Genomic DNA, 14,872 nt, shown 5'->3' with positions numbered 1-14,872 from the left:
CGGAAAGAAGGGCCACTTCGCCAAGGTCTGTAAGTCAAAACCGCGAGTGGGATCGAGCAGCGCCGTGTGCGAGACGTGGGGGGTCGCCATCCTCCCTGCACGCCGCCACCACGTGTGAGACACGGGGGCGGCCATCTTGCCTGCCGCCATCTTCCTTGCGCGATCACCATGTGTGAGACATCGGGGTGGCCATCTTCCCTGCACGCCGCCACCACGTGTGAGACATGGGGGTCGCCATCTTGCCTGCCGCTATCTTCCCTGCGCCATCACCACGTGCGAGACATGGGGGTGGCCATCTTGCCTGCCGCCATCTTCCCTGCACGCCATCACCATGTCTGAGACATGGGGGTGGCCATCTTGGTCAGCGCCACCTCCCACCGCCTACGACCAACGGGTGCTCACGGGGCACCCCACCACGCCGGACCAAGACAGCAACCCCACCCTGGCTTCCGTGACCCTCGACCAAAGCGCTCCCCACCAGCTCGCAAGGTCAATGATGGACATCCTGGTGGAGGGGCGCAGGACAAGCTGCCTGTTTGACACGGGCAGCACGCAGAGTTTTATCCACCCGGCCACGGTGCAGCATTGTGGACTCATGATACGGCCGGTAAGTCGGAGGGTCACCATGGCCTCCAGGTCGCATACAACAGACATCCAGGGTGGTTGTGTAGCGACACTAGTGGTGCAGGGCACAGAATATCGGGACTTTACGTTACTGGTCTTGCCTCAACTGTGTGCCCCTGTGCTGTTGGGGTTGGACTTCCAGAGCCACCTGAAAAGCGTGACAATGAAGTATGATGGGCCCCTCCTGCCAATTACTGTCATAAATCCCGTTTTGTAGAGATATGTCACGTACCCCGCTACTGACCACACACACACACACCGACCCGCACATCCCACCCAACATCATGCCAACTGCCACACTACCGACACCACTTGCGGCTTCTCCACCCTCAGGATCCCTCCCCCACCGCTGTTCGCCAACCTGACCCCCGACTGTAAACCTTTGGCAACTAAAAGCAGGAGGTACAGCGCAGGGGACAGAGCCTTCATTAAGTCAGAGGTACAGCGGCAGCTCAGGGAGGGGGTCATTGAGGGAAGCACAAGTCCTTGGAGGGTGCAGGTGGTGGTTGTTCGGAACGGGGAGAAGAATAGGATGGTCGTGGACCATAGCCAGACCATCAATTAGTTCACGCAGCTCGACGCGTACCCTCTGCCCCGCATCGCGGATATGGTCAATCAGATAGCACAGTACAAGGTGTACTCGACCATAGACCTAAAATCCGCTTACCATCAGCTCCCCATCCGCCGGGAGGACCGCCCTTACACTGCCTTCGAGGTGGACGGCAGGCTTTATCAATTCCTGCGCATCCCCTTTGGTGTCACGAATGGTGTATCTGTCTTCCAGAGGCGAATGGACCGGATGGTGGACCAGTGCCAACTGAAGGCCACGTTCCCATATCTGCATAACATCACCATCTGCGGTCACGACCGGCAGGATCACGACAACAACCTCCAAAAATTTCTCCAAGCGGCCAAATCTTTCAACCTCACCTATAACAAGGACAAGTGTGTATTTGGGACCACCCGACTTGCTATTATTGGGTGTGTCCTGGAGAATGGAGTCATTGGCCCTGACCCCGACCGTATGCGCCCCTCGTTGGAACTCCCTCTTCCCAATACCCTCAGAGCCCTCAAAAGGTGCCTGGGCTTCTTAAATATTACGCCCAATGGGTCTCTAACTACGCAGAGAAGGCCCGCCGCCTGGTTAAGTCCACCACATTCCCCCTCTCAGCCGAGGCCCACGCGGCCTTCAACCGCATAAAAGGGGACATTGCCAAAGTAGCAATGCATGTGGTGGATGAGGCCATTCCCTTCCAAGTAGAGAGTGACACCTCCGACTTTGCGCTGGCTGCTACCCTCAACCAGGCAGGAAAACCTGTGGCGTTCTTCTCCCGTACCCTTCAAGGCCCTGAAATTCAGCACTCTGCGCTAGAGAAAGAGGCCCAGGCCAGAGTGGAAGCTATAAGGCACTGGAGGCACTATCTTGCTGGCAAAAGGTTCACCCTGCTAACTGACCAGCGCTCAGTCGCATTCATGTTTAATAATCAGCAGCGGATCAAAATCAAAAATGATAAAATTCTGAGGTGGAGAATCGAACTCTCCACCTACAACTATGACATCATGTACAGGCCTGGGAAGCTCAACGAGCCCTCCGATACCCTATCCCGGGGAACATGCGCCAGCGCGCAGATCAACCGGCTATACGCCCTACATGTAGACCTTTGCCACCCGGGAGTCATCCGGCTTTTCCACTTCGTGAAAGCCCGGAACCTGCCTTACTCCCTTGAGGAGATCAGGATGATGACCAGGGACTGCCAAGTCTGCGCAGAGTGCAAACCGCACTTCTACCGACCCGAAAAGGCACCACTCATCAAGGCCACCCGACCCTTGAGCGACTGAGTGTTGACTTTAAGGGCCCCCTTCCCTCCACCGACCGCAATGTGTACTTTCTTAACATTATCAACGAGCACTCGCAGTTCCCCTTCACCATCCCCTGTCCCGACACCACTATCACGTCAGCTGTAAAAGCCCAGAGCTCTTCACTCTGTTCGGATACCCGTGCTGTATCCACAGTGACAGGGGCTCCTCGTTTATGAGTGACGAGCTGTGCCAATACCTGCTGGCTAGGGGAATGGCAACTAGTAGGACCACGAGCTATAATCCCGGGGGAATGGACAGGTAGAGAAGGAGAATGGCACAGTGTGGAAAGCCACACTCTTAGCCCTCAGATCAAAGGGACTGCCGGTCTCCCGCTGGCAGGAGGTCCTTCCCGAGACACTCCACTCCATCCGCTCCCTGTTATGCACGTCCACCAATGCCACCCCTCATGAGCGGCTCTTTTCTTTTCCCAGAAAATCGACCACTGGAACCACCCTATCATCTTGGCTGAAGTCCCCGGGGCCAGTGCTGCTCCGGAAACGTGCGAGGAGCAATAAATACTCCCCAATAGTCGAGAGGGTTCACTTACTTCATGCGAACCCCCAGTATGCCTACGTGGTTTTACCTGATGGGCGGGAGGACACGGTCTCCATCCGCGACCTGGCGCCCGCAGGAGCTCCAGGCCCCTACCCTGAACACTCTATGGTGACTATTGACCCCGTACCCACCAATGTATGTACCTACGAGACACCGTGCACCCCAAACCCTATACAGACACCACACGACACTCCCATACCGGGCGCGACGCACATGCACGAGGGATTACCGACGCCTAACGTGCTGGCACCTGAAGTCAGGCCGGAGCCAGCACAACTGCTGTCGCCAGTGTAATCACCACCGGTGCTACGTAGATCACAGCGACGGACTCGACCGCCTGATAGACTTGACCTGTAAATATACTTCTTGTAAATATTTTCAAGTCACTTCACCCCACGGGACTCTTTTTAAAAAAGGAGGGGTGAATGTGGTAAACCATGTACATATGTTGTAACTCGGTTACCTGCCTGGACACACCCCTCTGCTGACTGCCCCTGTAGCTCCTCCCACAGAGTCCTGTATAAAGGTGTTCGCCTTGCCCCTCCCCCTCAGTCCGGGGGCAGACACTCACTGTGGAGGTCGTATTGTACAGCGAATAAAAGCCTTTCAGTATTTTACCAAACCTCAGTCTTTTGGAATAATTGAAGGTGCTTCAGGGAGTATCCGTTTTTTTTAAATCTAATATTTTATTTATCCAAGAAGATATCATCTCAGATATCAATGGTAGATTTTTCATTATTAAAGGAACAATTTGTAATAGAAAAATTGTCCTGGTTAATCTATACGGACCTAATGTAGATGATCCTTTTTTTAAAAATGTATTTGGTTTATTACCAGACTTAAATGAATATATGCTGCTGATGGGAGATGACTTCAACTGTTGTTTAAACCCTTTGATTGACAAGAGTTCAACCAATCAGCAGCTTCCGAGTCGTTCGGCAACACTTATTAATTCCTTTTTAATTGATTATGGTTTGATAGAAATCTGGAGAAATTTACATGCTAATGACAGAGATTTTTCTTTTTATTCGCATGTTCATAATAAATATTCGAGAATTGATTATTTTATAGCTGATTTCCGATTTTTGTCCAAAGTCCAGAAATGTGAATATGATGCTATTGCAGTCTCGGATCATGTGCCTTTAAGCTTAACTTTTGAGTTAAATGATGTTAGTTATGTAAACTTGTCTTGCCGCTTTCCAGAAAATTTATTATAAAGTTCGGACTTTGTTAAATTTATAGAGATTCAGATAAAAGATTTCTTCCTTTTTAATAATACGGGAGATGTCTCAAAATTGATTATATGGGATACACTCAAAGCATATTTGCGAGGTCGGATAATATCTTATTTGGCTAAACTCAAGAAACAGACAAAAATAGAGTTAGATAGAATTTCCAAACTAATTAAAGATCTGGATAATTCTTATGCAGTTTCTCCTAATGTTGATTTAACATAGAACATAGAATAGTACAACACAGTACAGGCCCTTCGGCCCACAATGTTGTGCTGACCCTCAAACCCTGCCTCCCATATAAGCCCCCACCTTAAATTCCTCCATATACCTGTCCAGTTGTCTCTTAAATTTCACTAGTGAATCTGCCTCCGCCACTGACTCAGGCAGTGCATTCCATGCACCAACCACTCTGAGTAAAAAACCTTCCTCTAATATCCCCCTTGAACTTCCCACCACTTACCTTAAAGCCATGTCCTCTTGTATTGAGCAGTGGTGCCCTGGGGAAGAGGCGCTGGCAATTACTCTGTCTATTCCTCTTATTATCTTGTACACCTCTATCATGTCTCCTCTCATCCTCCTCCTGTCCAAAGAGTAAAGCCCTAGCTCCCTTAATCTCTGATCATAATGCATACTCTCTAAACCAGGCAGCATCCTCGTAAATCTCTTCTGTACCCTTTCCAATGCTTCCACATCCTTCCTATAGTGAGGCGACCAGAACTGGACACAGTACTCCAAGTGTGGCCTAACCAGAGTTTTATAGAGCTGCATCATTACATCGCGACTCTTAAACTCTATCCCTCGACTTATGAAAGCTAACACACCATAAGCTTTCTTAACTACCCTATCCACCTGTGAGGCAACCTTCAGGGATCTGTGGACATGTACCTCCAGATCCCTCTGCTCCTCCACACTTACCAATTATCCAGCCATTTACTTTGTACTCTGCCTTGGAGTTTGTCCTTCCAAAGTGTAGCACCTCACACTTCTCCGGGTTGAATTCCATCTGCCACTTCTCAGCCCACTTCTGCATCCTATCAATTTCTCTCTGCAATCTTTGACAATCCTCTACACGATCTACAACACCACCAACCTTTGTGTCATCTGCAAACTTGCCAACCCACCCTTCTACCCCCACATCCAGGTCGTTAATAAAAATCACGAAAAATAGAGGTCCCAGAACAGACCCCTGTGGGACACCACTAGTCACAATCCTACGATCTGAATGTACTCCCTCCACCACGACTGTCTGCCTTCTGCAGGCAAGCCAATTCTGAATCCACCTGGCCAAACTTCCCTGGATCCCATGCCTTCTGACTTTCTGAATAAGCCTACTGTGTGGAGCATTGTCAAATGCCTTATTAAAATCCATGTACATCACATCCACTGCACTACCCTCATCTATATGCCTGGTCACCTCCTCAAAGAACGCTATCAGGCTTGATGGACACGATCTACCCTTCACATAGCCATGCTGACTGTCCCTGATCAGACCATGATTTTCTAAATGCCCAGAGATCCTATCTCTAAGAATCTTTTCCAACAGCTTTCCCACCACAGACGTAAGGCTTGCTGTTCTATAATTACCTGGACTATCCCTACTACCTTTTTTGAACAAGGGGACAACATTTGCCTTCCTCCAATCCTCCGGTACCATTCCCGTGAACAACGAGGACATAAACAAAGGGTTGAACTTCAATCACAATATAATTTACTATTAACTTATGCTATTGAAAGAAATTTGCTTACATTAGTTAATTTTATATGTTTGGAGATAGAAGTAACAAGCTATTAGCATCTGAACTTAAAGCAGTTAGAGCAAAAAGACAAATTTTAAAAATTCGTAAGGCAGATGGTAGTTTAGCTGTAATTATGAAGATATTAATAAAATTTTATAGACTATTACAGTGAGCTCTATAAATCTCAGTTTCAAGTTGACCCTTCTAATATGTATGCCTTTTTACAAAAGATTGATTTTCCTAGAATATCTGTTGAAGATCAGCAAATTCTTGATGCTCCTTTTACTGAAAGAGAAATTCAGAAAGCTATTCTTTCAATGCAATCTGGTAAAGCTCCTGAATTGGATGGTTTTACTGCAGGATTTTATTAAAGAAATTGACATTTGCTTACTCCTTATATGTTGGAAATGCTTAAAGATTCTTTTCTGTTAGGAGAGTTACCTTCCACATTTTATGAAGCTTCTATTTCTTGAACTCTTCAGAAAGAGGAAGACCCTACTGATTGTGCTTCATATAGACCTATTTCACTATTAATGTGGATGCCAAAATTCTTTCAAAAATACTGGTTAATCGGATGGAGAATATACTAGCTAAAATTATTTCTCAGGATCAAAGTAGTTCTATACAAGGCCGTTATTCTTTTTCTAAAACTTGGAGATTGTTAAATATTATATACTCATCCCTCTCTAAGACTCCCATTGTGTTGTTTCTCTAGACGCTGTAAAGGCATTTGATAGAGTTGAATGGAAATATCTATTTCAAGTTTTAGAGAAATTTAGCTTTGGTACTAATTTTAATAAATGAATTAGATTGATATATAAAAGCCCTATTGCCACTGTTATTACTAATAACTGTAAATCCCCCTTTTTCCAACTTTTCCGGGGGACGAGACAAGGATGTCCGTTAAGTCCTCTGTTATTTAATTTGATGTTGGAACCTTCGGCTATTGCACTTGGTGAAGCTAAAAATATTGAAGGAATTTCTATAAATGGGACTGTTCATAAGATCTCCCTTTATGCGGATGATCTTTTGGTTTATGTTTCGAATCCCGAAGAATCTATTCCTAGCTTATTGAAGTTATTATATGAATTTGGATTGTTTAGAGGATATAAATTAAACCTGCATAAAAGTGAATTATTTCCTTTAAATGATTCTGCTTCTATATATGATGACATTTCTCTAAAAGTTACGGATTCTTTTAAATATTTAGGTATTATCATCACTAAAAATGATGGAGACCTTTATAGGACTAATTTAGTTCCCTCAGTGGATTTTATGAAACAATTTTTTTCTAGATGGAATCCACTTACACTTTCGTTAGCAGGTCGAATTCATGCAGTTAAAATGATGATTTTACCAACATTTTTGTATGTATTTCAAAATGTTCCTTTTTTTTAGAAAAATATTCCTTTTTTTTAACTAAGAAGTTTTTTGATCAGGTTGACTCTATTATTTCATCTTTTGTTTGGAATAATAAAAGACCAAGAATTGGAAAATGTCATTTACAAAAATTAAAAAAGGATGGAGGTCTTACTTTGCCTAATTTAAGAAGGTATTGTTGGGCGGTTAATATACGTTATGCGTGTTCTTGGTTATATTGGACGGATAAAAAGGAACGACCATCTTGGGTGACTTGGAATTGAAAATTGTGAAACAATTTTATTTAACTTCGTTATTAGGAGCTCCTTTACCTGTACAATTAGCCAAAATTTCTATTCTAAATATAAATCCTATGATTAATCAATCATTACGAATTTGGTACCAGTATTGTAAGTTTTTTTAATCTTAAAAAAATTAACCTTCTTAGTTTAATTTATCGAAACTATTTATTTAATCCTTCAGTTAGTGATCCAACCTTTTCTTTTTGGAGGAATAAAGGAATTTTTTCCTTTATGGACTTGTTTCAAAAAGGTCGATTGATGTCCTTTGAGGAATTAGTAACTAAATACTCTTTCTCATATTCACATTTTTTGCAATATCTTCAGGTCAGACATTTCTTACAAGAATATTTAAGTAATTTTCCATATATACAAGACTCTGACCTGTTAGACAGTATTTTAAAAATGAACCCTTTAGTGAAAGGTTTTATAGGGAAAATTTATAATTTACTATTACAACAGGATAATTATCCTTTACTTAAGACTAAGCAAGATTGGGAAAGAGAACTTAATATGACCTTAATAACAGAGGATTGGTTGCGAATTTTGAAGCTGGTTAACTCTTCTTCAATTTGTGCCAGTCATTCTCTAATTCATTTTAAAATTGTACATCGTTATTATTTGACAAAGGAGATGATAGATGTAAAACTGAGATAGCTACATTGACACATATGTTTTGGTCGTGTTCTGTATTGAAACAATTTTGGAAATCTATTTTTTCTACAATTTCTAAAGCTTTGAAAATCAATTTACAACCTAATAAATTGACAGTTTTGTTTGGTATAATTCCTCAACATATTCACAGTATTTCTATATCTGACCAATACGTAATTGCATTTATCACATTATTGGCTAGAAGGGCTATTTTATTAAAATGGAAAGATGCCTCTGCTCCCACTTTGAGACAATGGTTCTCTCAGGTGATGTTATGTCCTAGTTTGGAAAAAATTAGAAGTCGAACTTTTGATCCTAGATTGAACTTCGAGAAAAGGTGGGGTATTTTGCCCATTATTATCATTTGACTTGAGTTAATAAAGATGGTCCTTTTCTGATGCTTGGGTATATGGATTTGGTTGGAGGTTTCATGTCTTTTTTATGGGAGCTTGTACGGCGTATAACTCCGGATCTGTGCTCCAAATGGGTATTTTTTTTAGTTATTAGCGGTTTTTCTCTGCTTTAGTTAGTAGGGGTTCTTTTTTTCTTTTTCTTTTTTCCATAAAAAAAAGCTTTAAGACTTTGTTTTTGATTATTATTGATAAAAAAAGAGCAGTTGAAACAGTATCAAAATATCTTTCCAATATTTTTTCAAAAAAGGACATGACCAAAACATATGAATTAAAGAAGCTACCTCAGTGATATCTATCACATACAGCATTTTTATGAGAATAATAACGCTAATTTATCCTGAGACATATGAGCGCTATGCACTACTTTAAACTGTATCAAAGCATGTTTAGCACATATAGAGGATGAGTTAACTAATGGAAGAATTTTTTCCCATTTTTTAATCTTAAGTTCCCTTTCCCAAACAGTCTTAACTTTATTAGATACATCTGGACATGTTTGCTTAATTATATTATAAATAATTGCTATTACACCTTTCTGAAAAGGATTTAAATCTAAAATTTTTTCCAAAATATCCGTTGAATATAAATTTGGGAAGTTAGGAGAAGCAGTATTTATAAAGCTTCTAATCTGTAAATATCTAAAAAAAAAGGGATCTAGGCAATTTATATTTATTAGATAATTGTTCAAAGGACATGAAACAATTATCCAAAGGTAGATCACAAAATCATACTATACCTTTAGTTTTCCAAGCCAGATATGCTTGATCCACAATAGAGGGTTGAAAGAAGAAATTAGAGATAATAGGACTTGCTAAAATAAATTGATTCAAGCCAAAAAATATTTGAAATTGAAACCATATACGTCAAGTATGTTTTACTCAAGCAACTCTCCTCAAAGTTGCTGGTGAACGCAGCAGGCCAGGCAGCATCTCTAGGAAGAGGTACAGTCAACGTTTCAGTCCGAGACCCTTCGTCAGGACTAATTGAAGGAAGAGTTAGTAAGAGATTTGAAAGTGGGAGGGGGAGGGGGAGATCCAAAATGATAGGAGAAGACAGGAGGGGGAGGGATGGAGCCAAGAGCTGGACAGGTGATTGGCAAAGGGAATGTGAGAGGATCATGGGACAGGAGGTCCAGGGAGAAAGGCAAGTGAGGGGGTGGGAACCAGAGGATGGGCAAGGGGTATAGCAGAGGGACAGAGGGAGAAAAAGGAGAGTGAGAGAAAGAATGTGTGTATAAAAATAAATAACGGATGGGGTACGAGGGGGAGGTGGGGCATTAGCGGAAGTTAGAGCAGTCGATGTTCATGCCATCAGGTTGGAGGCTACCCAGACGGAATATAAGGTGTTGTTCCTCCAACTTGAGTGTGGCTTCATCTTTGTTTTACTATTGGGTTATTCATTTGTTAATACAATTTAAAAAGAGTAAAGGGAAGCAAAGTCCCTAAAATAGAACCCAGTGAAAACCCTTGTAAAGAATTCCGTTCAAGATTTACCCAACGTGGACTTGAAGTTACGTCCAAGTCCGCTAACCAAAATTTTAAATATCGAATATTAATTGTCCAATAGTAAAATGTAAAATTTGGCAAAGCTAAACCCCGCTCCTTTTTAGATTTCTGTAAATGTCTTTTACCAAGCCTAGGATTTTTGTTCTGCCATATATATGAAGAAATTTTGGAATCAACATTATCAAAAAAGAATTTCAGAATAAAAATTGGCACCGCTTGAAATAAATATAAAAATTTAGGCAAAATAATCATCTTTATAGCATTGATCCGACCGATCAATGACAGAGACATTGGTGACCATTTAGTAAACAAAAGCTTAATCTGATCAATTAAAGGTAAAAAATTAGCCTTAAATAAATCCTTATACTTTTTTCATAATTTTAATGCCTAAATATGTTAAAAAAAAAAGTCGGTCACCAATTTAAATGGTAAACATCCATAAATAGGAACCTGCATATTTAGGGGAAATAATTCACTCTTATTAGGGTTCAATTTATAACCAGCAAAATTTCTAAACTGAGCCAACAAAGATAAAATAGCGGGAATGGATTTCCCAGGATTAGAAATATATGGGAGTAGGCCATCTGGCCCTTCGAGCCTGCTCTGCCATTCAATAAGATCATGGCTGGTCTGGCCATGGACTCATCTCCACCTACCTGCCTTTTCCCCATGACCCTTAATTCCACAACTATGCAAAAATCTATCCAACCTTGTCTTAAATATATCTACTGAGGTAGCCTCCACTGCTTCATTGGGCATTGAATTCACAGAGATTCATCACTCTCTGGGATAAACAGTTCCTCCTCATTTCCATCCTAAATCTACTCCCCCAAATCTTGAGGCTGTGTCCCCTAGTTCAATCCCATCACTGTGATTGCACCCTGCCTGTTCCTGAGTTTCACTTAAATGGACTCAGTTTCTCTCTCCATTATGTCTCCTCTGAGTGCAGCTGTGATATTGTCCCTGACTATTAATGCAACACACCCCCTCTTTATCTCCTCCTCTATCTTTTCTGAAACTTCAAAAACCTGGTACATTAATCACCGATTCCTGCCCCTCACTCAACCAAATTTCAGTAATGGCTACAACATCATAGTTCCATGTACTGATCCGTACTCTCATTTCATCACCCTAAACTATAATACTCCTAGGTATACCCAGAATTATTCTACACCTTCCCATCCTATGTCACCTCTTTCTAATGATTTCATTTAATTTTTTGCCAACACAGCCATATCACGCCTGCTGCCTATCTCCCTGTCCTTTCGATACAATGTGTATCCCTGGATATCAAGCTCCCAACTATAATCTTCTTTCAGCCACAATTCAGTGATGCCCACACTGTCATACATGCCAATCTGTAGCTGTGCTACAAGTTAATCTATCTCATTCTGTATACTGTCTGAATTCAAAGATAACACTTTCAGTCCAGTATTCATCACCTGTTTTTGATTTTTGTCCCCCTTTTGCATTGCAACTCATCCCAATGACTGCAGTTTTGCCCTGTCATCAGCCTCTGCTTGCTAGCAGTCTCACAAACACTGCCTTTGCTTGTAAGCCAACAACTCAACCCTCAGCCTTATCTCTCCATTTAACTGATTATCGATTAAAATTAGAAACTGCAGATAGATCCTTTTAAATTTTTAGCAATTTGGTTTGATAAAAAACTCACATGGTCAATATTTATTAAAGAAATAATAACCAAAAGTAAGAAAGTAAGGTTAATCAGTGGGGCAATGAGGACAACACCAGTGGTGGCAATGGAGGTGGAGTTGGGAGAGACACCTCTGGAACTGAGAAGATCACAGCTTGTGTTAACGTATTAGGTAAACGTACAAGGGCCTGGAGAAAATCATCCAAGTAAACAGCTTTTAGATCGATGCTGGGAAAAGGAAAGAAGGAAATTCAGAAATTTTGCACGGACTATTGAAGGGAAAGCAAAAAGGCCAGGAATTAGTAACAAGGCCCCAAGTGATACAGTGCCTTTTCCTGGGCTGTCTCCATGACTGTGTGAAGCACCAGAGGTGGATCTTAAATTATTCAGAAAGAGATGGAAAAGTAGAGAAGTCAACTTAAATCAAGATATAGTTGAATGTTATGTAAATAATATTAATTATGGATATTTACAAATTTACACAGATGTTTCAAAAACGGCAATACTGTGGTAGATTAGGGGTAGGATTGGTAGTGCCTGATTTTAACATGAAAAAGCAGGTGAGGATAAACGAAGATTTCTCAGTGGATGCAGGTGAAATGACAGCTGGACTATTGGCTTTGCAGTGGGTGGAGAAAGTGAGACCATGCGAGTTGTAATATTGTCTGATTCAAGCACAACAATCCAGAGTCTAAAAGATTTACATTAAGTGGGAAAACCAGAGGTTGTATGTGGGATAATACAAACCTTACTTCAACTTAAAATCGTATCCAGAGAGAAGTGGGGTAGTTTAGGAATGCACGAAAGAGTAGAAGGGAGGAGTGATAATATCGAGACTGAGGTTTGGGCACACAGGGTTAAAGTACATTGTTTTTCATAAAGAAACGTAACAATGGGAGGTGTGAATATTGTAATCAACAAGACAATCAAGAGGGGATGGACGATTTAAAAGTTATCTCAATACGATTTAACATTAACAGCATTTTGCAGAAAGGATCAGAGTATTATTGCTTAAAATTATAGTTCTGTTACTTCAGAGCACAGATCTTTTTATATAAAATGATATATAAATATGAGGTCAAATATAAATATGTGGGTCATGACACGTTGACCCATAGTCCAGTTCAGAAGGGGCGGTAATGCACCTTAAAAAGGATGTTTGCGAGAGTGTCGGGATGTAAACATACACAGGCCATTCCCACCATAGGCTGTTTGCCGAAAGAAGAATTATGAGAAGGGAATAAACAAAGTAAATATCAGGAAGATTTGGTGAACCAGACGTCCCACCTTCCGGTTTCTATCCTTGCCGCCATTGGTTAAAAGGACCGACGGTCTTCCCACCCATCTTCCACGGGATTAGAGAAACATGCAGACCGCCTGTCGCTATTGGTTGCTTGGAGGTCCGCATGTTCCCACCCATTGGTTTGCGCGCAGAGCCGTCATACCATTTGCTTTACCATTGGTCAAGTTTTTTTTAAAACGTGCGAAGATCGAATCGTATAAAAAAATTTCGGAAAGATCCATTTGGTTCACAAAATTAAAGTGGATGGATCATCAAAGCAGGAAAATTTTGGAGGTTATAAATTTTATGATTAACCACTGAAAACTTTTGGAACAAAAGCGTAGCAGCTTTACGCCTGCGCTGAATGGTGATGTTTACCGGTCATTGCCGTATAAATTATTATTTCCGTACGGTGTCTCTGAAGCCTCGGTGAACATTGGGAGCGAACTTCCCATTTGATGGTCACATGTTGTGATGTTTTGAAAAAAGAAAACGATGTTTCATGGCAGTTGCGATCGTCTTCCAAATAATGAAATGGAGACTTTAGATACCCAAACGCCCTTGCGCGTAGAATTAGCTCTATCTCGAGTGGAACTGGAGACGAAGTAGGGTTGAGATCTTTCATGTGGACTGAAAGACAGAGGGGAGGTGACCGGGGTAAAGAGGCGAGGGAAGGGGTAGAGCAGGTGCTGTCAGGTGATAGGGGCCGCCAGGTGAGCGGGTGGACAGGCGGGTGGGGAATGGAATTGTGGCAAAAGGCTGAAGATAATGGAATCTGATGGGAGAGGACGGTGGAGCATGAACTAAAGGGAGGGAGGTGCGGAGGGCAGAGGGGAGTAGTGGGGACGGGAACCAGTGGGATGAGTGTGTGGGTTGTGTCACGGACTGGTATGGAAACACCCTTGAATAGAAAAGCCTACAAAAATGCATGGATACAGACTAGATCATCACAGGTAAAGCCCTTGTTGTTACTGTGAACGAAGTCACCAGAGAGACAGTGAAGCTGGTGGTGATAGAAGTCTTTATTCAGCAAAACAAGCAGCGGAGATCATACTCCAGACACTCTTGGAAGAAGAGGCCTGCCTGACCCAATATTACATGACATTTTTATATGCTAAATATGAAACGTAACAGCAGGACAATGCTGTAGTTACAATGTTATTTAGAATGCTCCCTTTGAATGACATATAATTTTCAAATACCTCCATCTTCACATCCATGCACATAAAACAAATGTTAATTCCCAGTGACTCTGGAGCACATTCATGCACAAGCAGGTATCTGAGGTTGAATTTATCTGAGGGCAAGCAGTTATAGTGAGAGGGGCAGAGGGAGAAAAAAGAGAGAGAGGAAAAAAATATGTAATAAATAAACAAACAAACAAATAAGGGATGGGAGGTGGGGCATTAACGGAAGTTAGAGAAGTCAATGTTCATGCCATCAGGTTGGAAGCTACCCAGATGGAGTATAAGGTGTTATTCCTCCAACCTGAGTGTGGCTTCATCTTGACAGTAAAGGAGGCTGTGGATAGACATATCCGAATAAGAATGGGATGTGGAATTAAAATGTGTGGCCACTGGGAGATCCTGCTTTCTCTGGTGGACAGCCTTGCCCATTCTCTGGGCTCCCCTCCCCCTTTCTTTCTCCCTAGGCCTCCCATCCCCTGATCCTCTCCCTTCTCCAGCCTCGTATCCCT

Source organism: Mobula birostris, chromosome 10 (genome assembly GCF_030028105.1).
Source record: "Mobula birostris isolate sMobBir1 chromosome 10, sMobBir1.hap1, whole genome shotgun sequence".
NCBI classification, from domain to species: domain Eukaryota; kingdom Metazoa; phylum Chordata; class Chondrichthyes; order Myliobatiformes; family Myliobatidae; genus Mobula; species Mobula birostris.
The sequence above is the reverse complement of the archived record's forward strand: the minus strand, read 5'-3'. Positions refer to the sequence as shown.